The sequence below is a fragment of the Helianthus annuus genome, chromosome 2 (genome assembly GCF_002127325.2).
Source record: "Helianthus annuus cultivar XRQ/B chromosome 2, HanXRQr2.0-SUNRISE, whole genome shotgun sequence".
Taxonomy (NCBI): domain Eukaryota; kingdom Viridiplantae; phylum Streptophyta; class Magnoliopsida; order Asterales; family Asteraceae; genus Helianthus; species Helianthus annuus.
The window spans coordinates 133364801-133382366 of record NC_035434.2 but is presented as its reverse complement, the minus strand read 5'-3'; positions in this window follow the sequence as shown (position 1 = coordinate 133382366).

Genomic DNA, 17566 nt, shown 5'->3' with positions numbered 1-17566 from the left:
AGTGGCTCTGATACCAACTTTTCCTGTCACGGCCCTCGGCCCCGGTTTGACCCGGTTCAAGAGCCGTGGGACAGGAATCCCGTGGTATTTAATTTAGGCGACAGCGGAAGTCTTTTTAACACAGGATCTTTTAATACTAAAAATGCCCGTTTAATATATTACATAAAGTTTTAGGGATAAAATCCCATAATTTACAATAAGATGATTTCACAAGGAAATCTTTATTTCTCAAAACATGTTTCTTTATTTATTTACACTGAGCCACTTCTCTGAGCTTGTAGTGCTTCATGGCACTTTCCTTGGATCACAACAGATCACCTGAAACATGTTTGGAAAATGTTTTGTCAGCGGGGAAATACTGAGTAAATCATTCATTTTACTGAAAGCATTACGTTTATAATTTACAGTATTAAGAGCGATTACAATGTTTCTGATATTAAACCAACTACCCACAGTATCTGTCACTCGACCATCCATTGGCTAGCCCATTTGTCCAATGGTGTCTGTGACTGTGGTCAGATCACCCCTTGGCCACCCGTTTGTCCAAGTGTGACGGGAAACAAGTAATGTATACAAAACCCCACATACCGGCTGTAATTTGGTGATTACAAAGACTTAATCCCTGTAATTATAAATTTGAAAATAACTTGGAGTTTTGTAAAACAATTGATAAAAAGAGAATGACTCACATTGCAGATTTAACGAGCAAAGTATAAGCCTACTGATTAGCCTCGATTAACCTAATTTAACATAATGCACACACAAACGGGTTAGTAACTAATACAGCAGTTACGACAATTCACGAGATTAAACCCTCACAACGATTAATACGGTGCAATACTCAATAATTCAATGGATTCACGACGAATAATAGAGCATAGTCCGAATTTGAACAGTACTCAAATATTCAAGTCGAAATCACGACGAATAATCAAAGTACAAGCTCAATTTGAGCAGCACTCGGACAATCGTTGGATAGTTATAATCGATCGGACGTTGAATCGTAATAGCGATCGAGTTATTACCCTGATTGCGGCAGCACTTCGTGAATTGTGTGTGGTGTGGACTGTTATTGCTATAACTCGACGTATACAGAGAATTTGGACGTCGTTTCAATCACAGAAAGCAAGTGCCAATGTCTGCTATTTATACTGATTTTTGGACACGCTTACGGACCGTAAGCCATTTCCCTTACGATCCGTAAGGGAAGCAGTCTAAATATAGGCTAGCCAGGTTCGGGACTAGCTATGCTGAATTGACACTTTCTTCAAACGAATTTTAGACAGCAAGTATTATAGATAATCGTCAACCCCCTTGAGTTTTAGGGGCCCTGATCCTGATTCTGATTGTTCTGAAAATTTTAGGGTTAATGCAGAATCACTTGGGTGTCTTAATTAGGGTTTCCTTAATAAATAATTATCATTCTAAGTATTATTTTTAGTGAGAGTTGTTACACTGTATGTTATTGCTTCTAGAGTTAATTAATGTTTAAGTCCGTTACACACGACCTAGGGTACATTGCACATAAATTCGAGATAAGTGTTTACATTCAATTAGGGTTTATAAGTCATTGATGTCTAAACAGTTGTGATCCGTGTGATAGTTGTGTACAGAATGATATGAGGAGATTGTTCACACAGACAGGATCATGCAGTTACATTCAGTAGCATACAGTCATATACAGAACATACAGTAAGCTTTGACACTGGTGTTTGTCATAAACTCAGGCTACACATCACTTGTAAAGCTCGGACTATATAAATATAATATGAAATTCAGACTATGTATCTCAATTGAAAGTCTTGTATCATCAAAAGTCGGACAACATATATCTTATTGTGAAATTCGGACTATTAGTCATACAATCAGGGTAACCCTAGGTTTTAATCACAAAAGTCGAACACAGCCACACAAGCAAAAAGGTCAGACAACCTCCCTAAGCAAGAAACCAAGGGCCTCAACAAAACTCTGACACATCTTTCCCCCTCTTAAAATTCGGACCCTAGGGCTTTTCCTCTTCAAAACTCGGACAAGGGGAGGGCTTCCCTTCACAAATTCGGACAAGGGGGGGGGGGCTTCCCTACTTAAAAATTCGGACAAGGTTAATCAAGACAGAAACTCGGACCATGTAGGGTTTAAAGGTCGGACCCTACACAAGCATGTAAAACTCGGACCTCTTGTTCCCCTTTATAAAATTCGGACACTACAACTTATGTAAAAGTCTGACAAGTTTTCACCTCATAAAAATTCAGACTTTTAAGCAAGAAACTCAGACAACAAACATGATAATCACAACTCAGAGTTTTGTGACTTCACAAAACCCTGACTGTTAACTCTGAGTTTCACATACGTGATTTCCAAAACCAATATACAGAATCAATGGAACAGTTACGTTCTTACGTTCATACGATCAGGAAAACCCTAATTCATTCATATGCAGTCCAAGTATCAATCAATCATTCTACATATCATGTATCTTAACATCAAGCAACCGATTACACAACTAATCAACATCATTTCACAATAATCAGGATTCAATCAATAAGTACAAAACTAGTATGTGAAGGACTAGGGTTTACATGAATCACAAAATCAAGAATTGATAGTAACAAACAATCATCAAACAATTACCTTAGATTGATTCTAGATAAAGTGTGGAATCAAGAGTGATGAAGAGCTTGTGCCAATGTTGAAGATGATGATTGCCAGAGAAGATTGGAGAAATGTGAAAGTACGTGTGTTGGTTGTGTGAATGATTAGTGAAAGGGATTAGGGTTAAGAATGATTAGAATTTCACTAATTACTCTATACATCCCTAAATATCATTTCTTACATAAAACACCCATCACAATATAACTTTACAGTTTCATCACCAAGTTCATGTATTTGTCACACTTAACACATAACCATGCATAATCACAATACACTTTATTGAACCAAAACATATACCGTTACAAAGTAAACCAATTGTGCAAGTGAACAACTAAACAAACAGTGAACGTGCAATAAACGTGAAAGTGGAATCTTGGAAACTCGAGTTGTCACATTATCCCCAACTTAAAAGAAATTTCGTCCCGAAATTTAGCATGCGGTTACTGAGGAAGCTAGGTAAGTTGTATCGTTTACTGGTTTTCCTGGGGTGTCACATCATCCCCCCGTTGATTTAGAATTTCGTCCCGAAATTCTGCAGTAGTAGCTTCAGCCTCAGTAGTGGTTGCACGGTTTTCGAATAACTGGGGATACTTGAGTTCCATTTGATCTTCTCGTTCCCAGGTATACTCCGGGCCACGACGGGAGTTCCAACGAACTCGTACAAGAGGTATTCTAGTGTTCTTGAGGACCTTAACATCCCGGTCCTTGATTTCAACTAGTTCCTCGACGAACTGCAACCGCTCGTCGATAGTGATTTCCTTAAAAGGAACTATGAGGGTCTCATCTGACAGACACTTCTTCAGATTCGACACGTGGAAAACATTGTGAACTGCACCGAGTTCAACTGGTAGGTTCAGTCTGTAGGCTACTTTTGCCTATTCTTTCAATGATCTCGAACGGTCCAACGTACCGTGGATTGAGCTTGCCCCGTTTACCAAAACGAACCACACCCTTCCAGGGTGAGACTTTGAGTAGCACTCGATCCCCAACTTGGAACTCGAGCGATTTTCTGCGTTTATCAGCGTAGCTTTTCTGGCGATCACGAGCTGCCGTCATGCATTGTCGTATCTGTGCAATTCGTTCAGTAGCATCAACTACCATTTCTGGACCTGTGATCTGACTATCCCCCACCTCTGCCCAACAGAGAGGTGACCGGCATTTACGTCCGTACAATGCCTCGAATGGAGCGGCTTATATGCTGGTGTGGTAACTGTTATTGTATGAAAATTCCACTAAAGGGAGATGCTTTTCCCAGCTGTTGCCGAAATCGATAACACATGCCCGAAGCATGTCTTCTAAGGTTTGAATCGTGCGCTCAGACTGCCCATCCGTCTGAGGGTGATAAGCTGTGCTCATATCTAACCGAGAGCCAAAAGATTTGTGCATTGCTTGCCATAGTTCTGAAGTGAATCGTGCATCCCGATCCGAAATAATGGAGGTTGGCACTCCGTGTCTCGAAACAACTTCTTTCAAGTAGACGTCTGCTAAGGTAGAGAACTTATCCGTTTCTTTGATAGCCAAGAAATGAGCAAACTTTGTGAGTCGATCTACGATCACCCAAATAGTATCATTCCCACGCTGGGATCTAGGCAGGCGAGTAACAAAATCCATGGAAATTTCTTCCCATTTCCACTGTGGTATCTTGGGTTGCTGAAGTAGGCCTGAGGGTTTCTGGTACTCTGTCTTGACCCTCGCACAGGTCAAACACTTGCCGACGTAAGTTGCTATGTGGGCCTTCATGCTTGGCCACCAATATGTAGTTCTAAGATCGTGGTACATTTTATCCGAACCTGGATGTACCGAGTAGCGAGACTTGTGAGCTTCATCCATCACAAGTTCCCGTAAACCGCCATATAGTGGGACCCAGATACGTCCTGTTACATAGTAGGCACCGTCTTCCCTTTGTTCTAATCGTTGCCTTGAGCCGCGTAAGGCTTCAGCCCTGACGTTTTCTGGTTTCAATGCTTCTACCTGAGCATTTCGTATCTGTGCAGGAAGATCAGACTGAATAGTAAGCTGCAAGGCTCGTACACGCCTAGGTAAAGTATCCTTTCGACTGAGAGCGTCAGCCACAACATTGGCTTTGCCTGGATGGTACTTGATGGCACATTCATAATCATTAAGCAGCTCGACCCATCGTCGTTGACGCATGTTCAATTCCTTCTGCTTGAAGATATGCTCGAGACTCCTGTGATCGGTGTAAATAGTGCACTTGGTACCGTACAGGTAGTGTCGCCATATCTTGAGCGCGAAAACAACAGCTCCCAGCTCTAGATCGTGCGTTGTGTAGTTTCGTTCATGAACTTTGAGTTGCCGCGAAGCGTAGGCAATGACTTTATCCCTTTGCATCAATACACAACCAATCCCCTGTATCGATGCGTCACAATAGACCACAAAATCGTCTGTGCCCTCTGGCAATGAGAGAATAGGTGCGCTGTAGAGCCTATCCTTTAGGTACTGAAAATCCGTTTCTTGTGTATTACCCCAGCGATAAGTAACACATTTCTGTGTTAGCAATGTAAGCGGCTGTGCGATCTTGGAGAAGTCTTTGATGAATCGTCTGTAATAACCTGCCAACCCCAAAAATTGGCGTATTTCCGTTGGAGTGCGAGGCGCAGGCCAGTTTCTGATCGAATCTACCTTGGATGGGTCAACATGGATCCCATCCTTGTTTACCACATGGCCTAGAAAGTGGACTTCACGAAGCCAGAAGTCGCATTTTGAAAACTTGGCGTACAGTTGTTCCTTTCGAAGAAGTTCCAAGATAAGTCGTAAGTGCTGCTCGTGTTCCTCCTGACTCTTGGAGTAGATCAGGATGTCGTCGATGAAAACGATGACGAACTTGTCTAGATAGGGTTTGCACACCCTGTTCATAAGATCCATGAAAACTGCAGGCGCGTTCGTTAGTCCGAATGGCATGACTAGAAACTCATAGTGGCCGTAGCGAGTTCTGAATGCTGTCTTGGAGACGTCCTCATCCCGGACTCTCAGCTGGTGATACCCTGACCTCAGATCAATCTTGGAGTAGTAGCTCGACCCTTGCAACTGGTCGAATAAGTCGTCAATACGTGGAAGAGGATAGCGGTTCTTCACCGTGACCTTGTTCCGTTCGCGGAAATCAATGCACATCCTGAAAGTTCCATCTTTCTTCTTCACAAACAGTACTGGAGCTCCCCAAGGCGAAGAACTAGGACGAATAAACCCCTTATCCAAGAGCTCTTGCAGTTGCTTTGACAGTTCTTCCAGTTCAGTTGGAGCTAAACGATACGGTGCGCGAGCTATAGGTGCTGCTCCTGGAGCTAGCTCGACTTGAAACTCGACCTGGCGATGAGGTGGTAGACCGGGTAAATCTTCAGGAAACACTTGAGGAAATTCGCGTACAACTGGGATATCCTCTATTCTTTTCTATTTCGTCGATGCATCAGTAACTAGTGCCAAAATGGCAGTATGACCCTTTCGTAAACATTTCTGGGCCTTCAGGAAGGAGATGATGCCAACCACAGCACGACTCTTGTCGCCTTGAACTTCGAGAGGTTCTTTACCAGAACGGGGAATACGAATGATCTTCTCCTTACATAGGATCTCTGCTTGCTGCTTGGATAACCAATCCATACCAACGACGATGTCAAAACTACCCAGAACTATAGGAATGAGGTCGATGGAGAAGGTCTGACCAGCGAGGATAAGATTACAACCCTGAACTATGTGTGTGGCCTCTAGATTTTTACCATTAGCTAACTCTACGACATGCTTGGTGTTTAGGAGAGTTGGTGCACGTTTTAACATTTGGCTAACTTCCAAAGACACATAACTAGTATCCGCACCCGAATCGAACAATACAGTAACATAAAAGTCGTCAAGAAGAAACTTACCCATGACTACGTTGGGATCATTCCTGGCATCACCCTGCCCCAGCACAAATGCTCGACCCCTTGCGCCGTTGTTCCCATCATTGTTGTTTCCCCCATTATTGTTGTTCCCATTGCCCTGGTTGTTGTTGTTGTTGCGATTCTGGTTTTGGTTCAACTGAGGGCAGTGTCTTTTGAAATGACCTTCAGCGCCACAATTAAAACATCCCTTGTTGCCCTGTTGCTGATTCTGCGGTGTTTGCTGCTGCTGCTGATTCGCAGGCCGCGGGCTCCTGCAATCCTTGGCCTCATGGCCCATCTTGAGGCACCTCTGACAGCGACCCTTGTTGCACTGGCCACTGTGATGTCTGTTACAGTTATTACACTTTGGAAGATTCCCTCGATAACCACCCTGCCTGTGACTGCCCGAAGATTGCTGACTAGGGCTCTGATAGTTGTCAGTCTTTCGCTGCTGAACTTGGGACTGAACTGAAGCTGAACCTTTGCTGGAATCCCCCTCCCATTTTCTCTTGTTGTCACTGGGAGTAGCAAGAGTAGTTGAAGTGGTAACGGTAGCAGTAGCGCTGATACGTTTAGGCAGCTTGTCTTGTTCCACTGCCTGATCCGTGAGGCGATGAGCAAGGCGTTGAATAGCCTGGATGTTGTCAAGATTAGCCGATGTCACATGGCTCTGAATTGCTGGTGCCAACCCTTTGAGATACAACTCAATGCGTCTAATAGGAGGGTCCACCATAGTTGGACACAGAACTGCCAGCTCGTTTGACCTTTTAGTATAAGCTTCGATTTCCGACCCAGTCATCTTCAAATGAAAGAACTCCACTTCTAACTTGTGGATGTCGTCGCGTGTGCAGTATTCCCGTTTAATCAGCTCCTTGAAATCATTCCAGGGAGTGGCGTTAGCAGCTGCCAATCCCAAAAGTTGGACTTGCGCGTTCCACCAAGTTAGCGCAATCCCTTCTAAAGTACCAGTGGCGTATTTCACCCTGCGAGCCTCAGGGCATTCGCACATCTCGAACACAGACTCGAGCTTTTCGAACCAATGGAGGAGTCCCACTGCTCCCTCCGTGCCACTGAACGTGCTTGGACGACAGTCCATGATATTCTTGAAGGTAAAAGCAGGTTGCTGAGCGGGTTGACCTAATGTGTAAGAATAGGACAAAGTTAAACACAAGAGTTGGTTTAGGAATGTAGGATCTAAAGATACTAGTATGAGTTACGACTGCAGGGTATACCTCCTGCGTTTGCAGCTGCAAGTGCCGCAGCAACTTGTTCGTTGATAAGAGCCGTCAACTGGGCTTGAGTCAAGTTAATACGTCCGGCCATTGATCTTCACATCAAAGGCAACATAAGTGAGAAAGGTTCGCGAATAGTGCGATGACAGAAGAGTGTAAGCACACAAGTGTTCTCAAGCAATAACAAACAGTAAGCAATGTAATCTAAGCATACCACGAGCAAGTTCTATGTAATTCTAGCATGTAGGCAATAAACATAAACCTTATTACCTAGGATGTTGAGTCTTGCACGTGGAGCGAGGCGTCGTTGTGGATCGTTGAGCATTGTACTGGTTATAGTCTGGTTTTAATAAAAACGTTTTTTCCCCTTATTAAAACCAAGTTCTCTATAACCAATGGCTCTGATACCAATCTGTCACACCCCCAAAATCCACCTACGGAGTATCACCGCTTGGGAGCGTGACTGACCAGGATCAAGCCACCAATCATATAGAACAATGTATATAGTAAAAGTAATCACATTCAAGCCAAACCAATCCATATGAAAGGTGTTCCAAAACATAAGTATAATAACAGAGTTTAGCGGAAGCAAAAGTATAAAAGCCCAATCATAAGTAAAGTGTGCAATGTCATAATGTTTAAGTCAAAGTATTCACGATCCTTGTCCACAACGACTGCGCCTCCCAGTGCAAGCTCCATGTACCTAACGACCTGCAAGGCATGTAACAGAGGATCAACAACTAGTTGAGCGAGTTCACAGAAAGTAAGTGCGTAATAGTAAGTTCATTTGTAACATGTGGCTCTTCTGGGCCGACAGTATGTTCTATTGGTGGGGGCTTCCCATGTTGTATATACACTAGACTATTTGTAACCATAAGTGTTCTTCTTAACCTGAGAACAGTAGTACGTACAAGGTTTACGTAGGATTTACGTAAGTGTCCTTCACAAACCGAGGACAGGGGTACGCGGGGGTTTACGTAGGTTTTACGTAAGTGCCTGACACAACCGAGGCAGTAGTGAGTAATAGTTCACGTAGGTTTTACGTGAGTGTCCTTCGCAACCTGAGGACGGTGATGAGTACAAGTATACGTAGGTTTTACGTATGTGTCCTGCACAACCAAGGACGATGGTAGATAGTCTAGTAACAGTGTAAGTACAAATCTATTCAACCTTATTCTTTCAATCCCATTCCCAAGCCCTGGGAATCCCATGCCTTAGTAAAAGTGTGAACTCACCTTGGTTTGCTCGGTATGTTATTGCTTCTAGAGTTAATTAATGTTTAAGTCCGTTACACACGACCTAGGGTACATTGCACATAAATTCGAGATAAGTGTTTACATTCAATTAGGGTTTACAAGTCATTGATGTCTAAACAGTTGTGATCCGTGTGATAGTTGTGTACAGAATGATATGAGGAGATTGTTCACACATACAGGATCATGCAGTTACATTCAGTAGCATACAGTCATATACAGAACATACAGTAAGCTTTAACACTGATGTTTGTCATAAACTCAGGCTACACATCACTTGTAAAGCTCGGACTATATAAATATCATATGAAATTCAGACTATGTATCTCAATTGAAAGTCTTGTATCATCAAAAGTCGGACAACATATATCTTATTGTGAAATTCGGACTATTAGTCATACAATCAGGGTAACCCTAGGTTTTAATCACAAAAGTCGAACACAACCACACAAGCAAAAAGGTTAGACAACCTCCCTAAGCAAGAAACCAAGGGCCTCAACAAAACTCTGACACATCTTTACCCCTCTTAAAATTCGGACCCTAGGGCTTTTCCTCTTCAAAACTCGGACAAGGGGAGGGCTTCCCTTCACAAATCGGACAAGGGGGGGCTTCCCTACTTAAAAATTCGGACAAGGTTAATCAAGACAGAAACTCGGACCATGTAGGGTTTAAAGGTCGGACCCTACACAAGCATGTAAAACTCGGACCTCTTGTTCCCCTTTATAAAATTCGGACACTACAACTTATGTAAAAGTCTGACAAGCTTTCACCTCATAAAAATTCAGACTTTTAAGCAAGAAACTCAGACAACAAACATGATAATCACAACTCAGAGTTTTGTGACTTCACAAAACCCTGACTGTTAACTCTGAGTTTCGCATACGTGATTTCCAAAACCAATATACAGAATCAATGGAACAGTTACGTTCTTACGTTCATACGATCAGGAAAACCCTAATTCATTCATATGCAGTCCAAGTATCAATCAATCATTCTACATATCATGTATCTTAACATCAGGCAACCAATTACACAACTAATCAACATCATTTCACAATAATCAGAATTCAATCAGTAAGTATAGAACTAGTATGTGAAGGACTAGGGTTTACATGAATCACAAAATCAAGAATTGATAGTAACAAACAATCATCAAACAATTACCTTAGATTGATTCTAGATAAAGTGTGGAATCAAGAGTGATGAAGAGCTTGTGCCAATGTTGAAGATGATGATTGCCAGAGAAGATTGGAGAAATGTGAAAGTACGTGTGTTGGTTGTGTGAATGATTAGTGAAAGGGATTAGGGTTAAGAATGATTAGAATTTCACTAATTACTCTATACATCCCTAAATATCATTTCTTACATAAAACACCCATCACAATATAACTTTACAGTTTCATCACCAAGTTCATGTATTTGTCACACTTAACACATAACCATGCACAATCACAATACACTTTATTGAACCAAAACATATACCGTTACAAAGTAAACCAATTATGCAAGTGAACAACTAAACAAACAGTGAATGTGCAATAAACGCGAAAGTGGAATCTTGGAAACTCGAGTTGTCACATTATCCCCAACTTAAAAGAAATTTCGTCCCGAAATTTAGCATGCGGTTACTGAGGAAGCTAGATAAGTTGTATCGTTTACTGGTTTTCCTGGGGTGTCACACGAGATGTCAATATTAATCCCATGATCCACCGTCTGAGAAGCAGACGCGTTACACTCTGCCGGAGGCTTCTCGAAAGTAAACAGGTCGCTGAAAAGTCTTCCACTCTCTTTGTTAAAGAATGAATTTTTCAGAATCACTTTCTCCTAGACTGGAACTGCATGAGTCTTACCTTTACGCTTAAAGTCTTCCTTTTTATCACCAATAAGTCTAGCGTTTTCCTTTGCAAATCTGGCCAAGTTTGCAACGAGTTTGAGTCCTCCCATCTTCTTTCCATTAAGAGCCCGCTCCATCTCTTTCACGTCAGCCACGTCTTTGAAACTAATGAATCCGAAGCGTCTTCCTTCTTTATCTTTTTTCCTAGCGATGTAAACCCCTGAAACTTCGCCAAAGACTTTGACGAAGCCTGCTATATCCCATGTGTTACGGCCCAAAGGGAGATTCGAGATGAAGAATTTGGTTATATTTCCTTCGTACTTTCTGTCTTCGTTGATTCCTTTATTCTTAGCTTTCTTTTTGTGAATCACGCCGTTCCATGTACCTCCGCCATTCCCCTCATCCATACTGAAAAAAAAAACAATATCTAAGAAAAGGAGTGGAGCGAATGGGAGAAAGTTAACCTAAAAGGATGAACGGACTCCTAAAGATTGTTCCGAGGAACTAATCGAAGAGTCCCCACACACTACCAGAAGAAACTGTTCACCGTCGAGCACCCATACCAACTTCTTAGAGAGATTTATAATATAGTTTTTTATTATGTTTACTAAAAGTATAATCTCACCTTAATGCTATCCATTAATTTTATATGACAAACAAATCTCACCCTTGTAATTTGTGTGGAAAAAAACTTATTATGACAATTTTCATAAAAGAAAAAATTAGACGATCACCGTCCACCTACCAACACACATACCAACCACACTTTAATTACCAACAAACTAAAATAAAAACACAAACCATTCCTACCAATATTTCACAATATATTATTACACACTTTAATAAAAAACAAACATAAAGTCGTCTTGAAGTTGAAACTTTATCTCAAAAGATTGTTAATTAGTAGATAACCTCAATGCCACTCAATCTTCATCTTTTCTTTCTATCCATATGTTCAACATATACTCTAATCAAATTACGTTCACTAACATAGGTACATAAATTAGTAGATACTTTTTGCTTAATATGCAATATTTATAGTGTATAAGAGAATTATGAAATACCCAACTTTATATCTTAAAATTCTATGTTTTGGTTGAATTTGGACGCTATATCAAAATCAATAAAATGGTAACATTTATTCTATTCATTATTCAACCAAACATGTTATCAGAAACATCATCAACAGACTCAGTAAATCTCACCAATAGCAAAGATAAGATAGGGTCTGAGGAGGGTAAGATGTTGATACGGAATTAATAAGAGGAGGGGTCTGTATCAATTGTTTGATTGATTTGTCCGTTCAATTCAGCAGAATCAATCAATTGTTCGATTGATTCAGTTCAATTCAACGCAGGATTGTTCATTGTTCGAGCAATTCTAACCCAAATTTCATTCAGATTCATCAATTCAGTTGACAAATTCAGGATGAAAACTCGGAGTCAAGCTGAAATCAAAAAGACATTGAAAGATCATACAACTTAATTATTGAAATTTGATGCTTTCATGGAGAAAACAGAGCATACTTTTGCTGATATCAAGAAGTTGCTGGAAAAACTGGCTAACCCCACCAATACAGATGATACTAGTACTTCAACCAATCAAGAAATAATCAACAGGTCCACGGATAGGCTGTTCAGATTGGGAAAGATTGAATTTCCAAAGTATAATGGACCAACGGATGTGGAGGAATGGGTGTGTAAATGTGAACATTTCTGTGATGTGGATGACACCCCAGAAGCTTACAAGGTTCGTTATGCAGTCATCAATTTGGAAGGTAAGGCTATGAAATGGCATAATAACTTTGCTAAGACTAGACCCATTGCTAGTATTCCTTGGGCAGAATATGGTAGAACTATAATAGACAGATTTTCTACTCAGTTGTTTAAAGATGCTATGGGCTTGTTATCATCTACTATTCAAACTGGGGATTTAGAAACATATTGTGATGAGTTTGATGAAAATCTGTTAAGGGTCACAATTGCAGAAGAGTATGCAATTAGTCTCTTCATTAGGGGTCTTAAACCTGAGTTAGCAGGTCCAGTTAGTATGTTTGACCCTAAAACTATGAAAGAAGCTTATATGTTGACCAAGAAACAAAAATTGGCTAATGATAAGAGTCAAAAATCAGTACAAAACTCTATTCAATTCTAAGCCTACCTCATCAAATTTTGTGGCCAACCCTAAACCCTTGTCAACTTTTAAACCACCTGTTAATACTTCTCATTTACCCTTATTACCCAACCCACCAGCAAATCAAAAGTTTACTACCAAAAGGCTCACTAGTAAAGAAATAGAAACCAAAAGAGCCAAAGGAGAATGTTTTTGGTGCAATGATAAGTTCACTCTTGCTCACAAATGTCCCAATAAACAGTTGTATGTATTGGAAGTTTGGAGTGGGGAAGATGATGGTCAACAGGAGAATGAAGAAGGGGAACAATTCGTTGACATTATTAGGCAAGAACAAGTCATAGATACCACACTGAATGACCCACTTATTTCTATCCATGCTCTCATTGGAATTCCCTCATTCTCTACTATGCAAGTGGTAGGAAATTTGGGCACCAAACCATTACAAATTTTGATTGATTTTGGTTCCACTCACAACTTTATACAGTAAAAACTCTATAAAATAATACACTTGGGAACACCAAAATTTATTAATTAAAAGAGTTATTAATTAATCGATAAATTAATAATTATTAATTTATATATTAATTAATATTTTATTAATTTATAGTAGAATACTTAGTTTACAAACACCTTTCAAGCTTCCACTTAATTATTGTATACAATGCATGTATATCAAATGAACGGCCCAATTTGAAAGAAACCTTCAATCTCCCACCTTATTATGCTTCTTGTGTTCAATGTGTCACTTTATGGACATTAAAAATATTTTCTATATAAAAAACAACACCAGAAGTTCTTACCATGCTAAGGAAAATTAGAGACGAGATTCAAGGGGAAATTGATTTCAACAAAAAACAAAAGACAATTGAGTCATTTTTCAAGAAACCTTCATAAATCATTCATGTAATATGCTATATATAAGGAATTATTAATTTATATTTTATATGAGGTCTAAAGAAATTATCAAAAATGTATTATCTTATAATTTTAGCGAATGTAATATGTTATATATAAGGAATTATTAATTTATATTTTATATGGGATCTAAAGAAATTATCAAAAATGTATTATCTTATAATTTTAGCGAATTATTAATTAGCACCCTATCCTCGAGTCGGGACCGGCAAAAAATATTATCTTAGAGAGTTTATTAAATAATCGAGTATTAATTTATCGAGTTTCTACTGTAGATGAAAAATTGGCCAAGAAGCTAAACTGTCCTTTGCAAAGTATTGAAGGCATGAAAGTTGGGGTAGCTAATGGGTCACAGTTAATGTGTGGACAGATGTGTTCAAGTTTTCAATGGCAGATGCAAGGGTTGTGGATGAAAGCAGATGTGTTAGTATTACCTTTGGCAAATTATGACATGGTTTTGGGGGTTCAATTGTTGTCACCATTAGGAGATATAGTATGAAACTTTCAAGATATGACCATGCAGCCATTAAAGCTTTAATTGAGGAATTCCAGGATGTCTTTGCAGTTCCTACTACCTTGCCACCTGCTAGGCCTTTTGATCATAAGATAAGGTTGAAGGATGAGGCAATGGTTATTGATCAGAAACCTTATAGATATCAAGCTGCACAGAAAGACATAATTGAGAAGATGACTAAAGAACTGCTGGATACTGGGGTGATTCAGGGTAGTTCTAGTCCATTTGCAGCCCCAGTTGTGTTAGTGAAGAAAAAAGATGCATCCTGGAGGATGTGTATAGATTACAGGAAATTGAATGATGCTACAGTGAAGAATAAGTATCCAATTCCCTTAATAGAAGAGCTGTTGGATGAATTGGGAAAGGCTGTGATTTTTTCTAAGTTGGATTTGAGATCTGGGTACCATCAGATTAGGATGTTTCCAGATGATGTCCACAAAATAGCATTTAGAACTCATGAGGGACATTTTGAGTTCTTAGTTATGCCTTTTGGCCTAACTAATGCTCCTGCAACATTTCAGTCCCTGATGAATCATACATTCAAGCAATTTTTGAGGAAATCAGTGCTGGTGTTTTTTGATGATATACTCATCTATAGTCAATCAATGGACCAGCATGTGTCACATTTGAGAGCAGTGTTAGAGGTGTTGAGAAGCAATCAGTTGTTTGCTAAACCGTCAAAGTGTGAATTTGGGGGAACCACTGTTGAGTATTTGGGTCACATTATCTCTAAAGATGGTGTTGCTACTGATCCAAAGAAAATAGAAGCAGTTGAACAGTGGCCAGTTCCTACAAATGTTAAGCAACTTAGGGGATTTTTGGGTTTATCAGGCTACTACAGAAGGTTCATCAAATCATATGGTATTTTGGCTAAACCCCTTACTTCCTTACTTAAAAAAGATAATTTTGTTTGGACTGAGAAGCTACAATAGCTTTTGAGAAGTTAAAGGAGGCTGTTTGTTCACCACCTGTCTTGGCATTACCGTATTTTGATAAGACTTTTGTTTTAGAAATTGATGCTTCAGCTTTAGGCATTAGTGCTGTATTAATGCAGGACAACCACCCTTTAGCTTTTATCAGTAAAGCTCTATCATCAAGGCAGCAAGCATGTTCAGTGTATGAGAAGGAACTATTGGCATTTATCTATGCTGTCAAACATTGGCACTATTATTTGTCTAGTGGCCACTTCATCATAAAAACAAATCAGAGGAGTTTGAAATATCTCATGGAACAGAAGTTGACTACCCCTCTTCAACATGATTGGTTGTCAAAACTGTTAGGGTATGACTATGAAATAGTCTATAAAGAAGAAAAGGAGAACCAGGTGGCAGATGCTTTATCTAGAGTATCTGGGCCTGCATTGTTGACTATTTCATTATCTACTTTGGATACCTCATTATTGCAAAGATTTAAGGATTCTTGGTCACAAGATCCTGTGCTGTGCCTTTGGAGAAGATTGAGAAATTATCCAAAGGGGAAACTATTCCAGGGTATAAATGGGATGGGCAGTTGTTGATGAAAGGGAATAGAGTGGTCATAGGTAGTGATGTGAAGTTACAGCAGGATATCATTCAGTTGTCTCACAGTTCTGGAATGGGAGGCCATTCAGGGGTTCATGCAACTACTCAAAGGATAAAAGGAATGTTCAAATGGAAAGGGGTGCACAAGCAAGTTAGACAGTTCATCAGAACATGTGATATCTGTCAAAGGGTCAAAACTGAAAATGTAGCATACCCTGGCCTTTTACAGCCCTTGCCTATTCTAAAGTCAGTATTTTCTCATATATCAATGGACTTTATTGGTGGATTCCCTTAAGTGAATGGAAAGGATTCTGTGATGGTAGTAGTGGATAGATTGACTAAGTATGGTCATTTTATTCCTATTAGTCATCCTTATTCTGCAATGACAGTGGCTCAGTTGTTTATGGATCATGTTTTTAAGCTTCATGGGTGGCCCCAGACTATTGTGAGTGATAGGGATCCTATATTCTTGAGTAATTTCTGGAAAGAATTCACTAAGATGCATGATGTGCAATTAGCTATGTCAACTGCTTATCATCCTCAGTCTGATGGCCAAACTGAGGTTGTAAACAGGTGCATTGAGGCTTATCTAAGGGCAATGACTTTGAGCACCAATACATCATGGCTCAAGTGGCTATCTTTGGCAGAATGGTGGTATAACACTAACTTCCATTCAGCCATTAAAACCACTCCTTTTCAAGCCCTATATGGTTATCCACCCCCACTATTTGTTCCCTATATACCTAAAGACTGCACTGCGGAAGCTGTTGATAAGTTGTGTTTGGAAAGGGAACAACTTCTTAAAGAATTGAGGAAACACCTACTTATTGCTTCTAATCGAATGAAACAAAAGGCAGATAAGAAGAGGTCTGAAAGGGAATTTGAGGCAGGACAGTAGGTGTATTTGAAATTGCAGGATTATAGGCAAAACTCCCTAAGGAATCACAAACATCACAAGCTAAGCCCTAAATACTTTGGACCATTTTTTATTATTGAAAAAGTGGGAACAGTGGCGTATAAACTGGATTTACCTGAAGAAGCTCAATTACATCCAGTCTTCCATTTATCGTTGTTGAAGCCAGCTCATGGTGATAATTCGGTCATCCTTCCATTACATGTTCAACCAAGGTTTTGTTACAGTCCAGCCGTCGTGATTGATAAAAGGATAGTGAAAAAGAACAATCAGATGAGTATGGAGGTGCTGATTAAGTGGAATGACTTACCGGTTACTGATGCATCATGGGAAAATTTGGAGGAGATGATGATTCGATTTCCAGAGTTTCATTCTGACTATTGATTTTGGGGTCAAAATCAGTTGAAGGGAAGGGTATTGATACGGAATTAATAAGTGAGGGGTCTGTATTGTAAATAATGAACAGTTGAGGGACGAGTTATGTCTAAAGTGATGTTAGGTAGTTAAGAGTTAGTTAATGATTATGTACTTAAACAGAAGTTGTTAATGAAAGTAGTAAGTGTTGAGTGAGCTAATCTTCTTGTCTTCTCTCTCTAATCTCTCTCTAAAACAGTTCGTATCAGATGTAGACAGCCTTATCTCTGCCTCGTAGGAATAGAGAGGCTGCTTCCGGTAAGACCCCTGACTCTATAATAGTTTTGCATCAAGCCTTGGACATAAGGCACATAACA